This window comes from Lactuca virosa, chromosome 5 (genome assembly GCF_052849685.1).
Source record: "Lactuca virosa cultivar CGN04683 chromosome 5, Lactuca_virosa_CGN04683_v6, whole genome shotgun sequence".
Lineage (NCBI taxonomy): Eukaryota > Viridiplantae > Streptophyta > Magnoliopsida > Asterales > Asteraceae > Lactuca > Lactuca virosa.
The window spans coordinates 388,699,998-388,710,421 of NC_136430.1; positions in this window are offsets into that span (position 1 = coordinate 388,699,998).

A 10,424-nucleotide genomic window follows, 5' to 3' on the forward strand; every position below is an offset into this window, starting at 1 on the left:
TAATTAATTTTATAATTTGCCGCTTATATTTTATTTTATTTATTTATATTTTTTATGATATATATATATATATATATATATATATATATATATATATATATATATATATATATATATATTACTTTATTCAAATATATTTTTAATGTTTTATGTATTTTGTTCGATTATATTTTTTTGACGTTTTGTTTGAATAATTTTTCTATTTTTTTTTATGTTTTGTTCGGATATATCTGTTAATGTTTTTTTGATTTTTTGTTTTTTTACATATTATTAAAACTTTTTATAGATACTTTTTATATAAAAATATAAAAAGGTTAGTTAAATGAGAATATGATTAACACGTATTAAGTATATAATTATTTATTTTAATAGTGTTATTGTATAGGCTAACCGAAATTCTAAATGAGTGTCAATGGCTTTGACTTCAATTTTTTTTAGTTTTATAATTTTTTTTTTACATTTTGTTCCGAATGGAAAATGCTAATCATAATTCATATAACTCAAACACATGTGTCAATGTTTTCGAGTTTATTTTTTTTTCATTTTTTTTTCATTTTTTAGTTACATGGTTTTCTGTGACAACCCGAAATTTCTATCTTGCAAAGCCATTCAATTCAATCAAATGTCAGACTTGTTTCTGCTATCTTTTAGTATTGTTAAAGGTCTGTTTAAGTGTTCTAAGTCTAGTACATTCAAGGATTGTGTGTAGGGATGTGTTAGCTAAAGTTCATTGAGTTGCAATCGAGTCAGAAACTCCATCACATGGAGTTTACGGCCGTAAACTAGAGCTTACGGCCGTAAACTCTTGTTTGGCCGTGAATAGGGATGTAAACGAGCCGAGCTGAGCCTAACTTGGCACTAATCGAGCCAAGCTCGTTTGAAGTTATAGAAGCTCAAGCTCGAGCTCAAGCCCATTTTGAGCATGGAGTGTGAAGCTTGGGATCGGCTCGTGTAGCATACAAAAAGCTTAGGATCGACTCGTTAAGGCTCGTTTATTTGTGAAGTCTAAATGAGCTTAGTTCAGCTCGAGATCGGCTCGTTAGTAACAAAGTTAATGCTCATTAAGGAGCTCGATTTATGAAGTTGAAAATCACACAAAAAAATACACATTAACCTTAAAACATACTTTATATTTAAGCTTATGTAACTTTAATATGATAATAATTAATTAATAATAATATATAAAATAAAATTATAGAATTTATATTTATACAAAAGCTCGTTAAGGCTCGCGAGCTTAAACGAGCACTTATGTGAAGGCTCAAGATTGGGCTCGTTAACTAACTTAGTTTTATTCTAGGCTTGAGCTTGGGATCAGACTCGTTAAGGCTCGGCTGGTTTCGAGCAATTATCGATCTGAACTCGAGTAGCTCACAAGTAGCTCGACTCATTTACATCCCTAGCCGTGAACTACCTCCTTAAGTATGATTTTCCTTCATTTTTCTTCACTTCTCACATCTCCAAGTCAAGAACACTCATTTCTCTCTCAAGTATCATCAAGAACACTTCCATTTCTCGTCAAATTTGTAAGTGATTCTTTCATTTATAAGTTGATATCCTTCTTGATCTAGTAAGACCCTATGATTTCATCCGTGAATTCATCTCTTTTGGGGGTTAGATCTTCAAGAACACCAAGACCACACACTAGTGTCTTTGGGCCGTAAACACCCTTCTCAAGCTTCCAAATCGTAAGTATCCTTTCCATATACAAGTTATCTATTAGAAGCTCTTGATTAGCATCCAAGAATCAACCATTTTAGCATGATCATCAAGAGTTTACGGCCGTAAACTCTTAATATGGCCGTAAACCCTTCATGTCATGGCCGTGAACACCAACTTGGTCGTGAACACACTCTTGTGTGGCCGTAAACACCTTTTGTACAATCATATGTGATTGTAACACTTCATTCCAAGTGTTTCCTAGTCCCTAAGGTTTTTCCCTAACATGATTAGTTGTTATATACACTTATTATATACATATATGTGCGATTATATGTTTAATAGGATCAAATTGTACTTCGGGACTCCTTTTGTGATCTCAAGCATCCTATATCTATCTTCCATTCGAGTCACTCACTACAAGTGAGTTCATACCCCTAACTTATCTTTTAAATTATTTTAAATGCTTTTATGGGGGGCGGGGGAATACAAGTAGAAAACCATATAGTTGTATAATCAAGATTTATAACTATCAAAACAAGAGATTTCTTATACTTCAAAACTGTGTTATCAAACAAACTATTTCAAATCATTCTATAAATTGACATCAAGTCATTAATAGCCATTCAAATGGTTAAAACTATTTTATATAATAAAACTCTTTATCGTTTTACAAAACTCTTTTAAACTTTTATATTGTCAAAATCATGTCTACTTAGATATAGTTATATAAATAAGGTTGAAAGGGCTTAGGACTGATAACTCGCTTTATTTCTTGTTCCTTGTTTGGTTGTGGACTTAGGGTATCGGTTGTTTGTCCGAGTGTCATTTAAATCTTAGTTATATATTATGTATATGTATGTAGATATAAAAGTACTTACATTCATTTTAACACCTTTGAGTAGCAAAGGTGTACAAACATGAACAGTCATTCAATTACTGAGTTTACTAGTAAACTATAATATGTATAGTTTAGGAGAACAATACTTACTATTTCTAGAACAATGAAACTTACAAGAGTCAGCTCATACATGAGTCAGTTCAAACATACAATAACAAAAATAGGAAGGAACATACGATAACAAGAACAGAAAGGAACATATAATAACAAGAAACAGAAAGGAATATACATCCTTTTACAAGAACAAAATAACATTTATGTGTAACTACTTCACGGCTTAGCAATATACTTGTTTGGTCACGTTTTGTAACCAGAGTCTCCTGGAGGGAGATCGGGCATTGTGTGTATAGATCTATACGGGACTGACAAGCCCGCATCCCAATTGTTTGCTACAGTTTGGCCGGCAAGGCCATGGGGTGACAAATGTCACATCAGTTTCGACGCCAGTAGGTCGTTGTGTTAAACACTTGTCAATCAGTATGGTTATAACCACATCACATTTTAACCTTAATTAAACAAATTGGTTTTAAGGTAGTTAGTGTTTCAGTAGTTACTTAATACAACATTACTGTACACTGTCATTTTCCCATTACATTCATATAGCGATCTTCTCACATAAAAAGTAATGTAAACTATTTTCTGGTAATAATAGTCATATATTTGGGAAAACACTCACTTTTACAGAAGAACAAACATACAGAACAATCGGGTCTTGGTAGAAGACTACTCACTATTTTAGTAGAAAGTATAAGATTTTCTAGGAAGTATACAAACTTTACATCAAACATTTCCAAACTTTACATCAAACATTTACAAACTTTACATCAAACATTTGCAAACTTTACATCAAACATTTACAAACTTTACAAACATTTTATTTAAACTTATACAAAGACTTGACACTAAAATACTTATGAACTGACCATGTTTAAGGCTGATCTACTCTTTCAAAATAATTTGTATTCTCAGGTCACCAGTAGACAGGTACACTGGACCAGGTTTTGAGAAGACGGAGCGTGTTCAAGACTCGTCTTTATTTTGATATATATATTTTTGGTGTCTTACAAATACATTAAGAACACACTTGTATTAACCATTTTATTAATGCAATGGATGATGTTGTTGCTTGTTTTACTATTGTGCATTGTTATGATACTGAACATGACGTCCTCCGCCCCCGAACGTTTCCGCCGTTCTGGTTTGGGGGTGTGACAGATTAGTATCAGAGCTTTTTTTTATAGTGAATCGAGTATATCAACCCATAAAAGATATACAACTACAAACACAACGGGATTAAAATACTCTGACCAAGAGTTTATACCTTTTTAAATAATAAAAATATTTAACTAAAGTATGCCTACAAGAATTCATACTAGTATTAGTGTCATACTCGAACAGAACAAAAGTATTGCGATTGTTGGACAGCACAATTAGGCTTGGGGACATATAATCAGATCTGGGAGTGATATAGCCTGATCAACTATATCTTTCCGAGAATTGATTAGCATGTGCCTAGGAATGGTTGTGGTGTTTCAACAAGTCTAAAAACTTACCAACACTACTACAATGAAACCTTTAGAACATAATATAAACTTAAAATACTATAGGAGTATTTTGTGTTACTATAATTACTTATTTGAGAACTAAAAGGTCTTTATTAGTAGGTCAATAGTTGAGGAGTGGATACACTAAGGTTATGTGTGACTAGGGTGTAATAGACTTAGAATATGTGATCTTTGCTTTATTTCCTGTTCCTTGTTTGGTTGTGGACTTAGAGTTAGGGTCACTTATTCGAAGGTCTATTCTGTTTTGGTTACATATAACTGGTATGCACTACGCAAGTATTGAAGTAACCGGTAAGGATCATCCTATAATTGTCTTAAGTAGTACGTCTAGTAACTATCTCTTTTATCCCTATTCTCGCGTAGATAACATGGCTGGATTCCATCTCCCCGACCACCCGTACCTTCCCAACCAAGGAAATGGTGGATGGCTCGATGCAGAGCCAAAAGAGAATAATGCAATTCCTTTAGATGATGACGTTGCAGAAAACTTCCCGGAGGATTCTGACTCCGAGCCGGAAGTCAACGATCTACCCTTAGTGGCTCCAATCCCAAATCCTAACGCTCGTCCGACTTTTCAAGGACCGACGCCTTCATGGGCTGAGAACTTGGGTAGGTGGAGCCGTGAGCAGGGTCAACCATTACCCTACAACGGAGACCGAAGCTTCTATAATCTGAGCGACGGAGGCTCAACAGACAAAATTCTTCCCATCTTGGTTCGTCGAGTGGCTTAGAATGTTGAGCTAGGGACGACATCTATTGAACAAACCGTGGAGCTAGATGCGGATACAAATGCCAATACGGATAGTATTCGCAATCTTGATGTTGCTCATGGGAGAGCTATGAGAGACAGTGAGTCTCTGCAGCATGAGCTAGCTGTAACCCAAGCTGAAGTCATAGAACTCCGAGCACGCCAGACAGTGTATGAACGACACCTTCTTGATGTGGAGCGTCAGCTGGCTAGATTAAGGGTTCATCCGAGGGGTGTCTATCGCCAGTAGGAGATGCTCTACTCATCCTTTCTTTTGGTTTAAGGAATAGCCTTCTTATCTATGCTCCATGTAGCACTTTTCCCTGTAAATTCCTGTTTATCTTAAGACCTTGAACTTTCAGTCTGTTAGGTCTTAGTACTGTCAAAAATTTCTTATTCTGGTTTGATGTAAGACCTACTCCTAGGTCATTTTCCTGAACTTGTTACATCTTTAATACCAGTAATATTGACTAACATCAATAAATCGGATCACGAAATCTCAATCGAGAGTGATTATTTCTCAAAATTCATAAGTCTATTTTATATAGACTCTATTATGAGCTACTTTCAAATCTTTTCGAAAGTTGGAACATGATATCCTCCAACCAAAGATAACTTAGTTCGAATGACACCCGCCTTATGACCATCCTAGGAACTTCCTTCTACACCTTACCAGGACTGCATCATAGGGATGTAGGTCGAATCATCGAGGACAGTATAACAAAACGAAAAAGTTACATTCACATAAATAACTAGGATACATCTAGAGGCAACCATAAACGCTCACGAACTCATTTTCTTATCATATAACAGAATCATGCCTCCGAAGAAACGAAACCAACCCGCTGGCAAAACACCAATCCTTCAGATGAATACGGCTACTTTTCAAGCTGCGGTCACAGCTGCCGTTACAACTGTTATGACTCACCTTAACGCTAACAACGCAAATGGTAGTGGAATTGTTATCGGCAATCCCAATCCAGGTGATAACCAAGTACAACAAGTGCCTACTCGCAACGATACTCCGAACCTCCAAATGAAGAACAAGAAACGGATGTTCTGGGATAAGAAGAAGGGCAAATCACCTCAAAAGTTAGCCAAGAGACAACAATCAGTGGCAGCCTCTGCGGCCACGATATCTATTACTCCTACTACCGTTTCTACTAGTATCCCGGTTACCCCTACCCCAGCAAGGCAGTATGCTGGAAATCTACCCAAGTGCAAAAGTGTAGCTTCCATCACCTGGGAGTCTGCCGAGTGATTCATTTCAAGAACTGCAACAGGAACAGGCACACTACCCGTTTCTGTAGAGTCCCAATACGACACATTATTTTGACCACCAATGTTGGAATCAGTCCAATATGCCACCTTTGTGGTGAAATAGGACATCTCAAAAGGGACTGTCCAACCGAGAAGAATAGTGGGGGATCAGGAGGAGTTTGACCCCAGAATGTGGGGAAGCATCAAAGAACCCTGCTATAATTTTGGTATGCTTCCAAACCCCATTAATTAATTATACATGACTGGTGTACACCGAACGGTTATAGAGAGACCTAGTAGGAGTCATTTCTTTAAAGTTCATTGTTTCAAATTATCAGATGCCTCGTTTAGTTGTAATTGTTAATTTTTGATAAAATAGGGTTCGTAGTAATCATACCAAGGTTAGTTCTTCGTCCTAGTCATCATTTCTGCTTCCAATTAACATAATTTCTGATCTGTCAAGAAGTTCCGACATCATCATCCGACAAGGTTTGGCTTGGTCCTTACCATGCAAAAATTTACGTGCTGTGTAAAAGAACTCTTCTCTTAATCAACCGTCAGATGAAATTCTTCCGATCCATAACACAAAACCCTTATATCATCTCTCACTTCAGAACTTAAGAAGTAACCATGCGAGGGGTACCGCGCCTTTGTAGCCTACCCAGTAGTTAATAGCCTTATAGCGAAAAACACCAAAGCAGTCTCAGAAGTCAGTAAACACCCGAAGTATACCCAATAGAGCTCCGAAAAAGACCACTTGTACCGCAGGTCAAGTTCAAGAATAGAGACTAAGAACTCATTGGGTTAATCAATCGCTGCTAAGTGTATACGCAAGGGTGGTATATAATTTAGACGTAACAAGATTTAGGATGTGTGATTCCGCCCTATCTCCTGTTCCTTGTCTGGTTGTGGACTTGGGGCAGAGCCACCCATCCGAACGTTTTGTCAATCTAAATTATATACGACTTGTATACACGAGGGGATAGTGGATGACCTAAGTATAAATCTTATCATGAACTTCAGAGCAAAATCCCGCAAGCTCACTACAAACCACCAGAGATACCTGAGAGGAAGTTGTAGCGGATTACAAAGAGCTTCATAATCGAGTTAACCAAGGCAACAAGTGGACTTGATTGCCATTTTGGGTGATCGTCGTTAGATCAGCCGAATCCGCACCCTTCCTATGATTTTAAGGAATCAGGCAAAACAAAGAAGTTAACTAGGACATGTGCCCGAGAAATTAGTTAGACTGCACGGTGTTCCAATATCTGTTATCTCTGTTTGAGATAGTAGAATCATCTCCCAGTTCAGGTAGCCACTTCAGAAATTTTTGGGAAACTAGGCCAGTCATGATGCATAGCCTACCATCCTTAAACCAACAGGCAGAATGAGAGAACGATTCAATCATTAGAAGTTGCGCGGAGATCATATGTGATAGAATTTGGAAGAACAAGAATACCCAATTATCAGCTAGTCGAGTCCTTGACCATGCTAGCATTTAAATTTGCTCCATTCGAAACCCGCTTTGGTCGCAAGTACAGATCCTCTCTGCACTGGATTAAAGTAGGCGACACGCAACTAGCTAGAGGTCCAATTTCCAGACAGCACCTTCGCTGGTCCGGAATTCATCAGAGAAACTACCGAGAAGAGAGTACAAATCCAGGAGCGATGTGAAGCTCCCAGAGTCAGGCAGAACAGCTAACGCCTTAGATAAGAGAAAACCCTTGGAAATTCCAGGTTAGTGACCTCGTCAGGTGAAGGTCTCATCCGGAGGGGCAGAATACGCTTCAGAAAGCTTGGAATGCTAAATCCAAGGTACGTAAGAGTGTTTGAGATTCTTACTAGACTTGATCCAGTATCTTATAGACCCCGACTACCTCGAAAATCCAATAACATACACCGTACTTTCCACGTCTCTAACTTGAAAACTGGTAGTCCGACGAGACCTTTGTTATTCCACTCGCTTTGATCGAGGTAAGCGAGAACCCCAACTTTGTGGAAGAATCCGTAGAAACCCTAGACAGCGTAGTCGTTAGGACTAAGCAGATCCCTATCCTCATCTTTTCTCTTAGTTTATCTATAATGACTTAAACTCTAATTTCAGGACGAAATTCCCTTTAACGGGGGGATGATGTGACAACCCGGAATTTCTATCTTGCAAAGACATTCAATTCAATCAAATGTCAGACTTGTTTCTACTATCTTTTAGCATTGTTAAAGGTCTATTTAAGTGTTCTAAGCCTAGTACATTCAAGGATTGTGTGTAGGGATGTGGTAGCTAAAGTTCATTGAGTTGCAATTGAGTCGGAAACTCTATCACATGGAGTTTACGGCCGTAAACTAGAGCTTACGGCCGTAAACTCTTGTTTGGACGTGAACTACCTCCTTAAGTATAATTTTCCTTCATTTTTCTTCACTTCTCACATCTCCAAGTCAAGAACACTCATTTCTCTCTCAAGTATCATCAAGAACACTTCCATTTCTCGTCAAATTTGTAAGTGATTCTTTCATTTATAAGTTGATATCCTTCTTGATCTAGTAAGACCCTATGCTTTCATCCGTGAATTCATCTCTTTTTGGGGTTAGATGTTCAAGAACACCAAGAACACACACTAGTGTCTTTGGGCCACAAACACCCTTTTCAAGCTTCCAAATCGTAAGTATCCTTTCCATATACTAGTTATCTATTAGAAGCTCTTGATTAGCATCCAAGAATCAACCATTTTAGCATGATCATCAAGAGTTTACGTCCATAAACTCTTCATATGGCCATAAACCCTTCATGTCATGGCCGTGAACACCAACTTGGCCGTGAACACACTCTTGTGTGGCCGTAAACACCTTTTGTACAATCATATGTGATTGTAACACTTCATTCCAAGTGTTTCCTAGTCCCTAAGGTTGTTCCCTAACAGGATTAGTTGTTAGATACACTAATTATATACATATATGTGGGATTATATGTCTAATAGGATCAAATTGTATTGTGGGACTCCTTTTGTGATCTCAAGCATCCTATATCTATCTTCCATTCGAGTCACTCACTACAAGTGAGTTCATACCCCTAACTTATCTTTTAAATTATTTTAAATGCTTTTATGGGGGGCGGGGGAATACAAGTAGAAAACCATATAGTTGTATAATCAAGATTTATAACTATCAAAACAAGAGATTTCTTATACTTCAAAACTGTGTTATCAAACAAACTATTTCAAATCATTCTATAAATTGACATCAAGTCATCAATAGCCATTCAAATGGTTAAAACTATTTTATATAATAAAACTCTTTATCGTTTTACAAAACTCTTTTAAACTTTTATATTGTCAAAATCATGTCTACTTAGATATAGTTATATAAATAAGGTTGAAAGGGCTTAGGACTGATAACTCGTTTTATTTCATGTTCCTTGTTTGGTTGTGGACTTAGGGTATCGGTTGTTTGTCCGAGTGTCGTTTAAATCTTAGTTATATATTATGTATATGTATGTAGATATAAAAGTACTTACAATAAGTTCAACACCTTTGGGTAGCAAAGGTGTACAAACATGAATAGTCATTCAATTACTGAGCTTACTAGTAAACTATAATAGGTATAATTTAGGAGAATAATACTTACTATTTCTAGAACAATGAAACTTACAAGAGTCAGTTCATACATGAGTCAGTTCAAACATACCAAAAAAAAACAGAAAGCAACATACGATAACAAGAACAGAAAGGAACATACAATAACAAGAAACAGAAAGGAACATACATCGTTTTACAAGAACAAAATAACATTTATGTGTAACTACTTCACGGCTTAGCAATATACTTGTTAGGTCACGTTTTGTAACCAGAGTCTCCTGGAGGGAGAGCGGGCATTGTGTGTATAGATCTATACGGGACTGACAAGCCCGCATCCCGACTTTTCGCTACAGTTTGGCCGACAAGGCCAATGGGTGACAAATGTCACATCAGTTTCGACGCCAGTAGGTCGTCGTGTTAAACACTTGTCAATCAGTATGGTTATAACCACATCACATTTTAACCTTAATTAAACAAATTGGTTTTAAGGTAGTTAGTGTTTCAGTAGTTAGTTAATACAACATTACTATACACTGTCATTTTCCCATTACATTCATATAGTGATATTCTCACATAAAAAGTAATGTAAACTATTTTCTGGTAATAATAGTCATATATTTGGGAAAACACTCACTTTTACAGAAGAACAAACATACAGAACAATCGAGTCTTGGCAGAAGACTACTCCCTATTTTAGTAGAAAATATAGGATTTTCTAGGAA